The 18,722-nt window shown below is 37.5% G+C and overlaps 5 non-coding genes across 5 annotated transcripts; all 5 read right to left on the bottom strand.

Annotated features, from left to right (window-relative positions):
• Positions 1–3,967: 3,967 nt before the first annotated feature.
• Positions 3,968–4,040, bottom strand: Trnaf-gaa (transfer RNA phenylalanine (anticodon GAA)). Its single transcript has one exon. It is a non-coding gene; the product is annotated as a tRNA-Phe (tRNA).
• A 5,359-nt stretch (positions 4,041–9,399) lies between these two features.
• Positions 9,400–9,472, bottom strand: Trnaf-gaa (transfer RNA phenylalanine (anticodon GAA)). The gene has a single exon. It is a non-coding gene; the product is annotated as a tRNA-Phe (tRNA).
• Positions 9,473–9,479: 7 nt separating this feature from the next.
• Trnai-aau (transfer RNA isoleucine (anticodon AAU)) lies at positions 9,480–9,553 on the bottom strand. The gene has a single exon. It is a non-coding gene; the product is annotated as a tRNA-Ile (tRNA).
• Positions 9,554–16,033: 6,480 nt separating this feature from the next.
• Positions 16,034–16,106, bottom strand: Trnaf-gaa (transfer RNA phenylalanine (anticodon GAA)). The gene has a single exon. It is a non-coding gene; the product is annotated as a tRNA-Phe (tRNA).
• Positions 16,107–16,113: 7 nt separating this feature from the next.
• Positions 16,114–16,187, bottom strand: Trnai-aau (transfer RNA isoleucine (anticodon AAU)). Its single transcript has one exon. It is a non-coding gene; the product is annotated as a tRNA-Ile (tRNA).
• Positions 16,188–18,722: the final 2,535 nt, after the last annotated feature.

Raw genomic sequence — 18,722 nt, 5'->3', positions numbered from 1 at the left:
CAAGTCACGGACGGTTTTAACCGGATTTACTTCCGTGAAGGGAGACATATCCCCGATACAAGTGTTGGTTTGAATCAGTTGAAAGTAGATTCAGTTAAGAAAAGTGACCTCGGCTATTTTTGTTGTTGTTAATTGGCCAAAGACGATATTCAGATCCCCTGTGGATGAAAGGTATCTATTGAATTTATGTAAAGAATGCCATGGTAATGTAGCTTACGTACATTTTATTTAAATGAAGGAAAATGTTGTTAATGAGATCGATACAAAAGAAAACCAGTTCTTAGAGTTTAACATCACTAGTTATGACTCCTATTTTGCTAGGAAAAATTAATTTTTTTTCCTATTTTAATCGACAGCTGACATTTATTAGATTGAAAATGAATAATTCCAACAACAGTTCCAACGAAACTATCATTTGTGACTTAGATGAAGATGACTTACGCCAACAATGGATTGTAGCTGTTGTTTTAACAGCCATAGCTTCTCTGTTCCTTGCATACTTGATTGTTTTCACTTGTTACTATGAATACAAAGTCCAAAGAGAAAATTTGGAAGTTTACCAGAGAGCAAAACACAGGAATCGTGTGAAAGGATTGAAATTAAGCTTATATGATGACTTTATGAGATGGTTAATAATAGTAGCGCAATTCTTTATTCTTGTGCTCATCGTGGGATTCGTATTTATTTTACAATCCCTCAATGCTGGTGAAGATTCGCGGTCGCTATTATTTGACTATATATACAGTTTTTATTTCTTAGACATTACACTGTATTTACGACCAGCATCATTGTATCAATCACCTGATCTTAAATATTTATGTAGTAAAGCTGCAAGAAAACTTAGTTTGGTTACACTAATTATCATAGGTTTTGTATATTTTATTCTTATTTGCATTGTTAAATTTGTTTTATCAACTCAGTCACGATGTGGCTTGATTATCTTTTCGGCAAAGAACATAATTATTAGCGTCATTTTGTGTTTGATTCGTGTTGTTTCACAAATTATTTTTTTCAAATTATATGTTTACCCATTGGAAATGTATATAGAAAAACCAGATCGTGTGTGGGCAAATGTTCGCCGAATTATAAAAGTTATTAAAAGAACGAAAATTTTTACTGGTGTTAAAATATGTGCAGAAATTATTTTTCTTTCAATACCAATTCCATTGTTCTGTTTTCCAGTTCTTGAAGTATTCATATCGATTGTGTATGCTTTTCTGCTTATAATATCTACGATCTGTGTCATATGTAGCTTCGATGAATGGAAACTCAGATTATTTCCGTTTGTTCCACATGCTACTTTGGCCCGGGCGACCCTCAGAGATACTATATCAGAAGGACAAGCTATCGAAGACGCCGATGGCGACGTGGGGGTCATAAGCAGGGACGTACACTCTGGCATTATGGTGCCTATTTCGTTGTAGAATGCAACTACCTTTTTATTGTTCAGTATAGGAATACCCTATTGATAGACATGTAAGATTTCCCATTAGCATACAGAGAAATAGGGGCTCCCGAAGTATGCGAACCAAGATGGCGGACATCGGAATGTACGAACTGATAATAGGACTAAAATAAGGAAAATTGGAAAAAAAATTATCGCCTAACCCTAACCTGTTACCCATGTTACGTTCCGATGTCCGCCATCTTGGTTCGCATACTTCGGGAGCACCGATAAATAAATATCTAAATGTTTGGAAGTTTGCTTTTTTGGAAGTTTGCTCTATATAAATTTAATATTTTTGATAAAAAAATTATTCATTGACTCGTAAAAATTAAGTTTGTATTTCTAGAAGTGGTTGTAAATAAAAATAACTACAAAAAAGATTTGTTGTAAATCATTGCTGCGTGAATAGTCAAAAGGAAGTATGATACGTGATTCGGCCATTGTGGTAATAGATAAAACTGTTTGCTTTCGATATATTAAATAGTGTCAAAATCTCGGATTCGAATTCCAGTATGACTAGAAATCACAAATATGAGGCGTCGCCTTAACCAGGTTGCGTGGAAAAATTACGGACCATTCAAAAATAGCTGGGCGTTTAAAAACTGTTTGTCCAGAGCTTTATTCAGAAAAAAGTTGTGAAAAACGCCTCATAAAAGTTATGGCATAGTTCACTACTATGATGTCCGGGGTTTGACGCGCACTCTTTCACACCCGGAATCCGTTGTTATTGTAGTTAAACCCGGCTTTACTGTACGAAGTAAAGTCATACTACCTAGTGATTTCTAATTCCCCAAGGCGTTGAAAATTTGTGTACGGATAGTGATTTTAAACTAGTAAATGTGTCACGGTACGGAGATGTTGCTACCGTGGTTGTAGATGATTCAAAAGGATTCTGGGTCGGTTGTTTATTGTACGGCAACTCCAAAGCATATAACAGTCAGACAGAATAAACAAAACATAACTAACGACTGAAAATACGTCCGGCTGCCAGCTCAACGGCCGTAGAAAGAGATCGAAAGACAGTTTTTGCCTCACATGTAGTGAGTGGTCGGAGTCTAAATACGACAAAACAGCATTAAACAAGGGTCAACATAACAGTCTATGAACAAAAAATATATATACACACACAATATAAACGCGGACAGTCGGATACTTTAGTCCGCGACAAATGCAGCGTCCAGTGCCAAGTACCATTGTGCGTTAATTAGAGGGCGGGTGTTTTAGATCAGGGTTTTCCAAACTGGGGTCTGCGGACTCCTGGGGTTTGTAAAGACTGTATATGGGGTCCGCAACAATATGAAAAGGATCTGAAACATATACAGATAGAATATATTCTTATGGAAAATTGCCGTAAGTATGCCAGTATACAACGTTATTATGTATTGATTTAGACTTTTATGAGTTTTATTTCGTAAAAGGAAACATTATCCTTCGTCGTCGTTTGGGCACAAAAATTGATACGACATAGGATGGGAGCCGTCAAAAATTAAGATTCACAAACAGGTGTCCGCGACCCAAAAAGTTTGGGAAACCCCGGTTTAGATAATAGTAATAAGCGGGGCGGAGCCTCAGCAAGTTGAGGCTGGTGAACAACATGCTTTTGCTTATATCTTGATTAATACTAAGCGATCCAAAGGAATTGATTTGTATTTGTGTTTTCATTCAAAATTCTCAAAAGAAATAGGAAACTGAACGCATAATTTCGCAAGGAAATGAAACCCACAAGAACCCGGGATTCAAAATAATAGACCCGAATCCTTTCTGGTCATAACAAAAATATCCTGATCCGAATAAAATGCATTAGTGTATATATATACAGTATACGTATAATTGACTTATGAGCGTAAAGTACTTTGTACCGATATGCGTGGGATAATTGGCGTAATTATTTGCTTGCATCTTTGTATGTTGTTAACAACTATATATAAGGAATCACCCAAAACGTCATAATAAATACACAATATATTTTACAGAAATCCTATATGACGGAACATTGGATTCTCCCATTGTATAAATTAAAACTTATGACGTCATACACATGGAAAATTTTAAATTATTATATGGCCCCGTACCTAAAATCATGCAATCACAAAGTGTTCATACGTTATTTCATCAATTCACCCGACACAACTTAAAATAGCCGCTAATATTGAGAAATATTACAAATACCAATATGGCATAATTGTTTTTTGAGATGCGGCTAAATCTGGCCATTTTTTCTCGTAAAGGAACAAAATGTGCAGAAAAGATTAACACATCATCACTGATTTTGTAATATTAGGAATCTTTTGTGATTGTCTTATGTGATTCCAGTGTTTTGCAATTCTCCATGGACGCTCTGGTGAGTGGTGGGTAAAAAATTAGTGATATGCAAGTCATTTTTTGCCATTGTAAACCATAATATTGGTCATATTTGTGATAGGCGGAGCTCTAATGATAAAGAAATACTGTACAATATGATGTTGTGGTCTTTTACCAGTTTCTCAAGCGAAATCTATAATTTCAGTTATTCAAAAAGTATACCTCGACCTGGGATTGAACCAGGGACCTTCAGATCTTCAGTCTGACGCTCTCCCGACTGAGCTATCGAGGCGAAATCTTGGCCAGTACGGGGATCGAACCCGCGGCATTCGCGTTATTAGCACGACGCTCTAACCCAGCGTTTCCCAAACTTTTTCGGCCACGGAACACTTCCACTTTTTATCTCGCCTCGCGAAACACCAAAAAATAAAAGGGTAAAATTGATAAAGAAAAAGTTGTCAAATGCGCGGCGAAAACTAACAGATTTGTGTTAAAATACTTCAATATGAATGAATATTTTACATGTTGCATTTATTATTAATGTTTCACTGTTTCTTAATTTAAATGGTGTGTGTATGAATTAATAAATTCATTTTGCCATTCTATGTCATTTACTCTCCATTACGTAGTGTTTGCCACTAATGTTACGTCTAATGGAGATAGAAGTACTTGCTGCAATTTCGCTGCATTTATCTACTTAATAGAGTTTAGCGAAAATGAGTAATTTTTCAGGTAAAACCAGGCAAAGATGGAGGAAGAAGAGTTGACCCTTTGCCTTTAATTTTAGGTCTACTCGTTTGCCCATAGCAAAACCAAAATGATTGCTGTAAACTTGATAATGAACTTAACAGTCAAAAAGCTAGGCCGACAGTTATCGAAAATGCCACTATCCCTCTCCAGCTAGTACGATTTAAGCCGATGGTGACGCGATATTGAACGGTCAGTTGGGCGACAACTTCACGTTCCATGGATCAGGGCTTCCCAAACTTTTGAGCTCGCGATCCCTTTTAATACATATATATATTAAAAATTTTCGCGGCCCTTGTCCTCGTTAATAATGGTAAACAGTTCGAAATATGCGATTTTGATGTTTTGTAAAATTGGTGTTCTTTTTGCGGTCCTTAAAATTCGTTTAGCGGCCCCTAGTTTGGGAAGCCCTGCCATAGATCTCCATGGCGACTATTTAAGACGTTTTTTTGATTCCTTTTCCACGGAACACTTCGAAGATGCTCGCGGAACACTAGAGTTCCGCGGAACACAGTTTGGGAAACGCTGCTCTAACCAACTGAGTTAACCGACCAGACGACAAAGCCCATTTAAATAAGGATAGTATTAAAATAGAATTTATATGATGTATTCGGACAAATGTTTAATGTGCAGAAAAGATCAACATATCTTTACTGATTTTAGGAATATTATTATTAGGAATATTTGTGATTGCCGTATGTCGGTACAGTGTTTTTCAATCCCCTTATGGACGCTCTGGGGTACTCCCGAATTACGTAAACCAAGATGGCGGACACCGGAACGTAGTATGTGTACCAGGTTAGGCCAGGTACATATACTACGGGATCACTTGGCTAGTCCCCGAACTCGTAGTATAACTAAAATAAGGAAAATTGGAATAAAATTATGGCCTAACCCTAACCTGGTACACATACTACGTTCCGGTGTCCGCCATCTTGGTTCACATACTTCGGGAGTACCATGAATTTATGTAAAGAATGACATGTTAATGTAGCTTACGTCCATTTTATTTAAAATGAAGGAAAATGTTGTTAGTGAAATAGATACAAAAGAAAACCAGTTCTTAGAGTTTAACATCAATAGTTATGGCTCCTATTTTGCGGGGAAAAATTTAATTTATTTTTCTATTTTGATCGACAGCTAACCTATATTAGATTGAACTATCATTTGTCTTTCAACGACAATGGATTGTAGCTTTTGTTTTAACAGCCATAGCTTGTCTGCTCAATGCATACTTGATTGTTTTCACTTGTTACTATGAATACAAAGTCCAAAGAGAAAATTTGGAAGTTTACCAGAGAGCAAAACACAGGAATCGTGTCAAAGGATTGAAATTAAGCTTATATGATGACTTTATGAGATGGTTTATAATAGTAGCGCAATTTTATATTCTTGCGCTCACCGTGAGATTCGCATTTATTTTACAATCCCTCAATGCTGGTGAAGATTCGCGGTCGCAATTATTTGACTATATATGCAGTTTTTATTTCTTAGACATTACACTGTATTTACGACAAGCATCATTGTATCAATCACCTGATCTTAAACATTTATGCAGTAAATCTGCAAGAAAACTTAGTTTGGTTACATTAATTATCCTGGGTTTTGTATATTTATTTCTTATTTTTATTGTTGACTTTATTTTATCAACTCAGTCACTGTGTGGCTTGGTTATCTTTTCGGCAAAGATCCCAATTACTAGCGTAATTTTGTGTTTGATTCGTGTTGTTTCACAAATTATCATTTTTAAATTATTTGTTTACCCATCGGAAAGGTATACGAAAAAAACAGATCGTGTGTTGGCAAATGTTCGCCGAATTATAAAAGTTATCAGAAGAACGAAAATTTTTACTGGTGTTAGAATATGTGCAGAAATTCTTCTTCTTTTAATTACAATTCCATTGTACTGTTCTCCAGTTCTTGAAGTCTTTATATCGCTTGTGTATGCTTTTCTGCTTATAATATCTACGATCTGTGTCATATGTAGCTTCGATGAATGGAAACTCAGATTATTTCCGTTTGTTCCACATGTTACTTTGGCCCGGGCCACACTCAGAGATACTATATCAGAAAGACAAGCTATCGAAGACGCCGATGGCGACGTGGGGGTCATAAGCAGGGACGTACATTCTGGCATTATGTTGCCTATTTCGTTGTAGAATGCAACTACTTTTATATTGTTCAGTATAGAAATACCTTATTGACAGACTTGTAAGATTTCCCATTAGAATACAGAAAAATAAATATTTAAATGTTTGGAAGTTTGCTTTTTTAGACGTTTTCTTTATATCTATATATTCAATGTTTTTGTTAAAAAGTTATTCATTGACTTATAAAGATTAAGTTTCTAATACTTGAAGTGGTTGTAAATACAAAATATCTGCAAGAAAGATTTGTTGTAATTCAGTGTTGGGTTAATAGTCAAAGGGAATCATGATACATGAGTCGACCAATACGGTTCCGTCCATTACCGTATCTAATCCCAATGTGACTAGAAACCACAAATATAAAGCGTCGCCTTACCCAAGTTGCAGGTATTAGGTACTATGAATGTAAGTGATCTGCCACAGTTCACTACTAAGATGTCCGCCTACGGTTCAACCTTACACGAAAAACGGGTTTCGAAGCGCACTTTTTATTACCCAATATCCGTTATTAATGTAGCTAAACCAGGGTTTACGGTAAAACGTAAAGTCATACTACTTGCTTACTTCCAAATTACCCCCAGGCGTCAAAAATTTGTGTACGGATAGTAATTTTAAACTAATAAATTTAGCGTCCGGTAACAAGTACCAATGTGCATTGTTCTAATTGAAGGGTGCTCCCGAAGTATGCGTAGAAAGATGGCGCATAACCTGAACATAGTAAGTGTACCAGGTTAGGGTTCAGGTTGTACGTCATCTTGGCACACATACTTCCGGAGCGCCAATGTCTGAAACATATACAGATAGATCATAGTCTTTTCGAATTGCCGTCAGTCTGCCGGTACTCATCGTTAATATGTATTGATTCAAACTTCCATGAGTTTTATTTCGCCAAAGGAAACCTTATCCTTCGTCGTCGTTTAGGCACAAAAATTGATACGACATAGGATGGGGGAGTCAGAAATAAGATTCACAAACAGGGGTCCGCGACCCAAAGATAGATAAGAGTAATGCGCTGGGCTGTTGACTAATACTAAGCGATCCGGCGGAGTTGCTTTGTATTTGCGTTTTCATTCGAAATTCTCAGAATAAAACCCACAAGAATTCGGGATTCAAAACAATAGACCCCAATCGCATTCTGGTCATAACAAAAATATATTGATTCGAAAAAAAGCATGAATATGTATAATTCAAAATGGCAAGGCAAAAATAGCTTAGTTACATACGAATCGTCGTATTCATAATGAAAAAAGAAAAGTAAAATTTTGAATCAAAATGCAGTCCATAAAGTAGGCTACTTTTTATCGGTATGCGTAGGAAAACTTTTTTGCTTGCAACTGCAAGTTTGTTTGTTATTAACACATGTATATATATATATATATAATGAATCATTCAAATCGTCATAATATATTTGACAGAAATCCTATATGACGGAACATTGGGTTTTCCTTTTGTATAAAATAAAACTTATGACGTCATACATCGTCAAAATTTTAAATTATTATATGGCCCCGTACGTAAAATCATGCTTATGCCACAGCACGGGGCAAGTGTTCATACGTTATTTCTTCAATGCATATGACGCAACAAGAAATAAAATAGCCGCTAATAAAAAGAAATATTGCGACTAAAAATTTAGGCATATTAATTTTTTTGAGATGCGGGTAAATCTGACCATTCTTTGTCATAAAAGGACGAAATGTGCAGAAAATATTAATATATCATTGCTGATTTTGTAATGTTAGGAATCTTTTGTGATTGCCTTATGTGGTTACAGTGTTTTTTAATCCTCTTATGGACGCTCTGGGGTACTCCCGGATTATGTGAACCAAGATGGCGGACACCGAACACTAGTATGTGCACTAGGTTAGAGTTATGCCATAATTTTAGGTACAAATACCACGGAAGTCACTTGGCTAATCCTCGAACTCGTGATAGAACTGAAATAAGGGAAATTGGAATAAAATTATGGCCTAATCCCAACCTGGTACACTGCGTTCCGGTGTCTGCCATCTTGGTTCACATACTTTGAGAGCACCCGCTCTAGTGGATAAAAAAGTAGTGATATGTAAGTCATTTTTTGCGACAGGCGGAGATATAAAGGTAATGATAAAGAAATACATTACGATATGATGTTGTATTTTTTTATCAGTTTCTTACGCAAAATTTTAAATTCCAGATATTCAAAAGGCATGCCTCGACCCGGGATTGAACCGTTGTATTCTTTTATCAGTTTCTTACGCAAAATTTTAAATTCCAGATATTCAAAAGGCATGCCTCGACCCGGGATTGAACCGTTGTATTCTTTTATCAGTTTCTTACGCAAAATTTTAAATTCCAGATATTCAAAAGGCATGCCTCGACCCGGGATTGAACCGTTGTATTCTTTTATCAGTTTCTTACGCAAAATTTTAAATTCCAGATATTCAAAAGGCATGCCTCGACCCGGGATTGAACCGTTGTATTCTTTTATCAGTTTCTTACGCAAAATTTTAAATTCCAGATATTCAAAAGGCATGCCTCGACCCGGGATTGAACCGTTGTATTCTTTTATCAGTTTCTTACGCAAAATTTTAAATTCCAGATATTCAAAAGGCATGCCTCGACCCGGGATTGAACCGCTGTATTCTTTTATCAGTTTCTTACGCAAAATTTTAAATTCCAGATATTCAAAAGGCATGCCTCGACCCGGGATTGAACCGTTGTATTCTTTTATCAGTTTCTTACGCAAAATTTAAAATTCCAGATATTCAAAAGGCATGCCTCGACCCGGGATTGAACCAGGGACCTTCAGATCTTCAGTCTGACGCTCTCCCGACTGAGCTATCGAGGCGAAATCTTGGCCAGTACGGGGATCGAACCCGCGACATTCGCGTTATTAGCACGACGCTCTAACCAACTGAGCTAACCGGCCAGACGACAAAACCCCTTTAAATAAGGATAGTATGGACCTTTCCCCGAGCATCGACTTCCTTGTTTACTTCGTGACATTAGCCAATTAGTAATATGTAAAAAGTGACGTAACAATGCTCCGGCATCCGCTCCGACAAATTTTCAGGCGTGGTCGTAAACATTACCTCGTTTTCACGTCACTTTATTCGTTAGTTTTCAGTTGTGTTTCGGAAATTTAAATATAAATCAGAATATTTACTGATCACTCTGTCTGTCTTCCTAGGAGCAGTAATAAAAAATCAGTGTAGAAATAGCTGTGATAGACTAGGCTAAAATTCTTTACCGGTACTTTTAAAAAACCGATTGTTGTATGCGATGAATCATAATGATGGTTTGAAACAAATATCCCATCTCGACTCAACTCGCAACTCAGGCCCCAACTCGCGAAACCACTCTTAAAATAAGCCCCAAAATTTTTCAATTGTAAAGTATAAGAAGAATTTTTCGGGGGTCAAAGGTCGGGAAAAGGTCCAATAAAATAGAATTCGTATGATGTATACGGACAAATGTATAATTGGCCTTAAGCGCGAACATATGCGTGGTATCATATTTCAAAGCCAAGGTTGGATATTCGATCAGAGAGTGGCTTTTGATCAATTTGTGAATTGTGGAAATTTTAGAAAGGCGTGCGATTATATTTTGTTATATTCGCCGATCTAATTCAGTGTGATCCGCAACGTTAGGCCGTGAACACCTTCACATCGTTAGTTAGTCTCGCTTAATTTCTCGCTGCGAACTTTTTTTCCGCATTACCTTATACATAAATTAAAACGGCAAACACCATTAGATTTTTTTAAACCAGATTAAAAACGCCTGAGACTCTGCAAGGGTTGGTTCAAACACAAAGAACGTGCCTTGCCGTAGATCAGTGGTTCCCAACCTTTTTCGGCTCGCGACCCCTTTTGGTGGTTTACACATACCTCCCCGCTTCACTTTCAATACTAATCAATAAAATAAGCGGCAAAGTGGATATTGTGTTATTTCCATTTCCATTAAAGCTGCAGTTTTACTCAATATGACGGCTGGCATAGGAACCGCTTAATTCGTGGTTGAGTTTTTGACAAATCTAATCTCATATCATCCTCGATTTTCATTCGATTTGGTGCCTTTGTTTTTATATGATCAAGAGCTGAAAAGTCGTTTTTGCACAGGTACGTTGTGGCAAACAGGAGCAGAATTCAGAACCTAGTTCAGTCGGTCGTGGATAGGATTTATAAATGGAGCAACAGAACTAGGCCAGTGATCTTTCACAAAATAGGTCACGTGCGACTGAATCACGCCAAAGATCAAAAAACTGATCTTGCACGTCCTCTGGCACAACAGTTACGTCTAGAGAAAAAGACAAGAGCCTACTTTCCAGTAAACCCTTGGTATCGGAATCACAGCATTGCTTCGAAGCCCGCGTGTTCACCGAATCGTGGCGCAAGGATATGCAGATGAGTTCGCGTGACGTCACAATGATTTACAAGCCATAAACATCTCGCACCGCTTGCTTGGGTTTTTAAGCAAGAAGCAATATTCTGGGATCTCACGAAGCTAGTGAAAATCTCTCGGAGGCATACGAGAGGCAGTGGCGTATCTACATAAAATTGCGCCATGGCAAAATTTGAAAATGCGCCCCCTTGATAGCTAGTTCACCATTTATAATTACACTGATGGGAATGAGTTAATTGTACGATATTATTTGAGTAAAACTACGAGTTTGAGTTATGACCCATTCGAAATTATTTTGTTGAAACATTTAACGATTAAAACTTTTTGCCTTTTTTGTGCCCCTGTCCATACGGCGCGCATGGCACGAGCCCTGGCTGCCACACCCTAGATACGCCACTGAGTTGAGAGCTCATTCCAGACTTTCTCGCGTTCTATTGTAAATATGTAACCTCAAGATTTGTATTATTTTCTACTGTTTTGCAATAATTTCCGAAGGAAATAAAACCCCCCGAAAACATGGTTTTCGAAATAATAGACCCAAATCGGGCATTCTGGTCATAACAGAAATATCTTGATTCGAGAAAAAAATGCATTAGTGTATATATTGTGAAGACCCTTGTTTTATCTGTTAAATGATGTCATGTGATATTATTGCTATATTTTGTATTTTTAACACTGAGGGTGCCGTGACACTGTCGATCTGTCCTTTGGTATCCTGTTAGCGTGTGCTGTGGTTGGTTTTCGGTTGGAATCTGGTCCATGGGTGTCTGTGGGAGTGCCTTTGGTCTCCGGTGGGTTATCAGTAGGCTTACCATACGTCCTGCTTTAGGCGGGACAGTCCCGCTTTTTAGCGTCCTGTCCCGCCGTCCCGACAAGTCAGACAAAAGTCCCGCTTTTGCGTTCAGCAATCCAGCATAATACACGAACATGTTCTCGTTACTGTTGTTGCTGTATAGCGCAACGCTAGTCTACTTACTGAAAGTGAATGCGTTATTTTGTTTGTTTCGTTGTTTCCCGCTAACATTGTTAGCGAACGTATCACATGTAAAATCAGTTCTAATTGGTCCTGTTCGGACGTTCGCGTGAATGTAACATTGAGCAACGTGTTTTTGAAAGTATTATCTACAGAAAAGCATGCTTAGCAAATTAAGTAAATTCTCAATGCTTAAAAACGGTAGACTATTTCCTTATTCTTTATTCCTTTTGCTGTACAGAAAAATATCTAAATTCGGATCATTTGTATCTAGAGATTTGTGCAAAAAGAATTGTTTTAAAACAATTGTTTTAAATCAAGTTTTTTTTGCCTGTTTTGTTCAAATTGGCTGTACTATTTGATTTTTTTGTATTGAATAGGTTGAAGAAAAATGGACGCAAAAACTTGCGATGAAACCACCTTGCGAAAATTGAAATGCGATCGAATAAATGAGTTTGTATACCTTTGAAAAACTCTATCACTTCAAACTTAAAAACAAAGCATGCTAAGCATAAATTAACCGAACAGTATTAACCGTAATAATGTCTTCAGTTTATGAGGAAAATGTCAATACATGAACTCGAAATCCATATTATGGCGTCATAACAGATTAGTTGTGGCTTCTTTGCATCAGAGGACTCCTACAATTAGCATAGGCTAGGGTGTCTCGTCGTTTACTTTATATCAGTCGATTACCGCCAATATCAGCATATTCTTCATTATCGCAACCCACTCGTTTTGCCGAAGGGCTGCACTTGATCTAATTGATTTTGTAGTGGGCTCGTGAGCTAATTTTCACGATTTTTCTTACTCAAAACGTCTCTCTGATATCTCGGCTAAACATTCCGGGTTTAATCTTATGACTTTGGTGGAGATACAAAAGTGGCAATAAATGTACGCAATAGAAGTAAAAGTCAAATTAAAAATTTTTACTTAGCCTACATTTTTAAAATTATAATTCCGGCTGCGTGTGCAGCTGCCAGAATGCAACGTTATGGCGTAGTTTCGCGGCGATGCAATCGGTATTTCAATAAAAAATACAAAAAATACAGGAAAAATTTGATTTAAAACAAGCCCTTGTTTTAGAATTGATGAAAAAAAAACTATTTGTATCGTTAGCGTCTATTCCTTTCTATTTTTCGAACTGAACCCGCTATTTAGACAGAGAATATGCGCGCATGAACTCTCGATGACAATATGGTCAATGAAGACAGTCGGGATGGCTTTAAATGTAGGCCTATGTAGTAAAATCGGAAACTGTAAAGTTACAGGGTCACTGCTAAGGGGTTCGTGTCTTTGTAGGCGTCCCTAGTTATCAGGGATGTTTGTTCGTGGTTTTGTAACTGCGGGATGGGGATTTGTCGGATGTTTTTATGCTAGACAGTAGGCTGATATTATTGTTTCAGTACAGTGCCATTGCAGTTGTTTTAGCGTTGTATTCTTGATTGTTGTCAGGGAATTAGCAATCATCGGTACTGTTCAAAGTGTTTTTATTGCGTTTATTCTGTTTTCTTGCATTGTGCTGCCTGGTACTTGTCGCTTTATTATATGCTTGTCGTTTTGTTTGGAGTATTTGGTTGTGTTGAGATTGTTATTTAATAAATAGAATAAAATAGTATAAATTGAAATGAATATTGAGAGGGAACTTATAGAATCACCATATTTTTGTGACCTCAAAGCGCGACGCCTCCAAAGACCATAGCTGTGATTTTTTCAACTTTAAATTTAACAATTTTACATTAGATGCCTACATATAAAACCACCCCGGCTGTCTTCATTGACCATATTGTCACCGAGAGCTCATGCGCTGTCTGTTTATACATCAGTTTCAGTTCAAAAAATGGGCTTACATGTAACAAATACTAGCAATTATCCACTTACAGTGCTAGCGGAAAACAACGGAACAAACAAATCCACCTTCAGTAGGTAGGCCACACAGCCACAACAGTATCGAGAACATGCTAATTTGTAATGCTCGTGTACAGTGTTCCCTCTAAAGCAGGGGTCTCAAACTCGCGGGCCAATTGCGGCCCGCAGGACGATAGTTTGCGGCCCCGCCTTGGTATGAAAATTTAATGTTAGTGCGGCCCGTAAGTCACTCAGCTCAGTTAGAATGATTGATGCATTTAATATATGATCAGGACAAGTAAAGCAAAACAAGATATTTTATAATCTATCCCCCGAAAGGCATATGCGGCACGGTAACCTACTAGTACCGTATCTGTAGGCAGGATATTCGATGGACGTTTGACCCCAAAGAAAATTTTCTTATACTTAACATTTGCAAATTCTTGTTGCTTATTTTAGAGGTGGCTTCGCAAGTTGAAGCCTATAAACTGGGGTATATGTTTCACGTCATCATTTTGATTCAAAACATTCAACAACCTGTTTTTCAACAGTACTGGTAGAGAAGTTTAGCCTAGTCTATCACAGTTATTTCTAGACTAATTTTTGATTACTGCAATTAAGCTACGACGCCCAAGCAATCAGGATGATCACTGAGTTGAATTTCTGAAACACAACCCAAAACTGACAAATAGCATGCAAAAACGAGGTAATGTTTACAAATATGCCTGAAAATCTTTCTGAGTGACAATTGTCTGAGCGTTTGCGAAAAAGTCTATTGTTACGTCACTTTTTGCGTCTTGCTGATTAGCCAATGTTACGGAATAAACAAGGAAGTAGATGCCTGGGGAAAGGTCCATCGCGGAATTACTTACATTTACGTTTCTGACATGTTTTGCGTATAGAAAAATAGAGAAAAAAGTTTAACTTTTATTGTGAAAAACTTGATGCGGCCCGGACTCACTAAAGCTCTGTCCAGGCGGCCCCCAGGTAAATTGAGTTTGAGACCCCTGCTCTAAAGTGTGCGCGTGTGCGCGCTCACACAGCTTTCAGGGGCCGCGCACACGCATAGATTTACTGCACTCGGACGTATTTCGATGTAATGTAACAATAATCTCGGTTGGCAGGTTGAGAAAGTTTGTTGTTGGCCCACTTATTACCCGGTTAGAACGCCAAAATTTCTTCATTGGTTTTTGCACAAATATTAGTCATTTCCAAAAAAGTGCGCACACACCAAAATTTCTGCGCACACATACTACAAATAATTAGAGGGAACATTGCTCGTGTATTATGCTGGCTGAACGCAAGAGCGGGACTTTTGGCTGACCCGTCGGGACAAGACGTTGAAATGTAGGACCATATCCCGCCTCAAACGGGACGTATGGTAAGCCTACGCCTATATATAAGGAATCGCCCAAAACGTCATAAGGTATACATAATATATTTTTACAGAAATTCCATATGACGGAACATTAGGTTTTTCTTTTGTATAAAAAAAACTCATGACGTCATACATATGGAAAATTAATTTAATTATGATATGACCCCGTACCTAAAATCATGCTTATGTCACAAATAGATAGATACCGGCAGATAGATATTTATTCGAATACTCCTTAATTTACACAAATTTAAAATGGAGAAATCTGGAGGGCGAGCACCGCACTGGGAAAGAAGTGTTCATATATACGTTATTTTATCAGCGCACCTGACGCAACTTGAAATGGACGTTGTTAATGAGAAATATTACGACTAAAAGTATAGACATACGCCTGAATGCGGGTAAATCCGACAATACTTTCTCGTAAAAGGGCGAAATGTGCAGAAAAGATTAACATATCATTACTGTTTTTGTAATATTAGGATTCTTTTGTGATTGTCTTATGTGGTTACTGGTTTTTAGGTCATTTTTTCCCATTGCAAGTCATTTTTTGTGACAGGCGGAGCTTTAATGATAGTAATAAAGAAAAACTGTACAATATGATGTTGTAGTGTTTTACCAGTTTTTTAAGCAAAATCTAAAATTCCGGCTATTCAAAAAGTATGCCTCGACCCGGGATTGAACCAGGGTCATTTTTTGTGACAGGCGGAGCTTTAATGATAGTAATAAAGAAAAACTGTACAATATGATGTTGTAGTGTTTTACCAGTATTTTAAGCAAAATCTAAAATTCCAGCTATTCAAAAAGTATGCCTCGACCCGGGATTGAACCAGGGACCTTCAGATCTTCAGTCTGACGCTCTCCCGACTGAGCTATCGAGGCGAAATTCTGGCCAGTACGGGGATCGAACCCGCGACATTCGCGTTATTAGCACGACGCTCTAACCAACTGAGCTAACCGGCCAGACGACAAATCGTTTTTGAATAGGGATGGTATTCCTCGAGTCGCACTGATGCATTTCTCTCGCGCCGTATTGACGCCTTTCTCTCGTTTGTTTCGGTATATTTGATATGTTAGTCGTTAGATACAACATATCTATTTGATCAAATAATCATTCAAATAATCATAATCATTTGTATTTTAGGCTCTTTGTCATAAAACGATACAACAAACAAAACTTACAAATAAAATGTAGAATTACCTGGAAGGCGAGCATATAAATTGGAATAAAAATAAAAAAACTTACAAAAGAGTAGGCCTACGCTTGCGATCACCAAAAAGGTGAAAGCACACAGTTCGTTTGGTCGGTGAATAAACCAAACAAAAAAGAACAGGGCAACATTTTTCACAAACTAGAATTCAATAAATGTATCGTACACACGGTGGTCAAATGAATGAATAATGATAATTAGTGGAATTTGGATTTTCGTTTCGTTTGGTGTTTGGCTACTCTTGTTCCTTTTATCACGTTGCATCCCATACGTTATTTTTGCATCTGATTGAAATGGTTAGGTTCCATTATCTTTGAACCCGCGTACATTTGAACCCGTACATCTGAACCCGTAATTTGAACCCAGGACAATTGCACCTGTATACTATTGCACCTATGGACATTTGCACCTACGGACATTTGAACCCATACATTTCCACCCATGGATTTTAGCACCCTCATATAGATTGAACCCGCGGACATTTGAACCCGTGTACGTTTGCACCCGCGTACATTTGAACCCATGTACATTTGCACCCGCGGACATTTGAACCCATGTACATTTGCACCCGCGGACATTTGAACCCGTGTACGTTTGCACCCGCGTACATTTGAACCCATGTACATTTGCACCCGCGGACATTTGAACCCACGAACATTTGCACCCGCGGACATTTGAACCCATGTATATTTCCACCCACAGACATTTGAACCCACGTATATTTGAACCCGCGTACATTTGAACCCACGGACATTTGAACCCGCGTATATTTGAACCAACGTATATTATATTTGAACTCGCTTAATTTGAACCCGCGTACATTTGAACCCACGCACATTTTCACAAAAAATGTTTGCCCCAACGGCAATTTCCAGTCGCAAATAATTTTCATGTTACAGGCGCAAGCTCAATATTCTAAATTTCAACACTGTTTCACTTGTAGTTAGTTTTGGTGTATATGCATTTATCCGCTTCTACGAAGCAAGCATTTTTGAGTGTCATTGTAGTCCGAGGGATAAACGTCTCTTAACGATATAAACAACATTGTTCTGCCAAAGTCTTTTTTCTTTTGCTGTTTTTTTACATTGACATTTGTAAAACCTTATTTCATTCGTTAGCCGCGATCTCCAAAACAGACGATGACCTAGAAAGCGGTATTTCGTTGAAATACCTGAAACCAGGGCTAATACGGAACAAATATCTCACAGACCAATGAAGTCTTAAATGAGGGTCTTACTAAAACTAGCTTTACAGTAATATTTTTAGTGGTCAACTCCTATAAATTTGTTCTGAAATTATTGCACCGAAAACGCCTACTATGATATCCTGCCCAGCATGAGATTTGGGAGCTCTGTGGCCACTTCATGTTTTCTTGCTAGCATGTTTACAAAATTGTTATATGTATGCATACACGACCACGCTTTACTGTTGAAAATGAGTGTTGTCTCAAATCAGGTTTTGACATTTTTCCTAAAATCAACCTATAAATTGAATACTATTGTCTGTATATAAATAAATAAACTCACAGACTCTTCGTTTCTAAGAAAATATGAAATTAAGATAATGAAACTATGCCATTTTTGTAACAACATGTTCATAGCCAAATGCCAGTTTTATTGAAGTATTGTTTCATTAGAATGTCAGAACAAAACTATACATAGAAATCGTAAGTCATGTAAATATGTTGAATATTCGAATGTGAAGAAGTTTTAAAATCATTATCGTGGCCAAAAATGTTTTTTGCTGTTTACACTATTTAGAGTGAATCGAACATATTCAGCATATAGGGTCTGTTAAATATGATATTGCAATTTACAAACGACGTCATAGGTTACGGATTACATTTATTTTAATATCTCAATAAAGTTATCACTCACAAATTTGTGTCGAATGGGCGATCAATTTTGAGATAGAGTAGCTATGGACGTTTTACAAAATAGGAATTTATCAATTATGATACAATAGTTAAACAACAAATCAAAGTAATGACGATAAACGAAATTTTACGATATCACGATCAAAATCAAATAGACTGCATTTGAGCTATTGAGTGGAGATACCTCAGCTTGTCGGTTTCAGTTCCATATGAAAAAACTTAACTGTCAACCTAACGGCAAGTTGTACATACTTTGATCTTTGGTGGGCCGTAACTCCTACATGAGCATTTGCCGCAGTCAGTTTGTGGACCGCAATGTCTTTTCGTAGGCCATTCAGCAAACCCCATATATATACTCGGATGTTTGCATCGGAACATTCCTTGTAAGGCGTTGTGAAATCCTTCTACAGC

This window comes from Styela clava, chromosome 7 (genome assembly GCF_964204865.1).
Source record: "Styela clava chromosome 7, kaStyClav1.hap1.2, whole genome shotgun sequence".
NCBI lineage: Eukaryota > Metazoa > Chordata > Ascidiacea > Stolidobranchia > Styelidae > Styela > Styela clava.
Note: the sequence above shows the minus strand (reverse complement) of the source record. Positions and strands in the feature narration are given on the sequence as shown.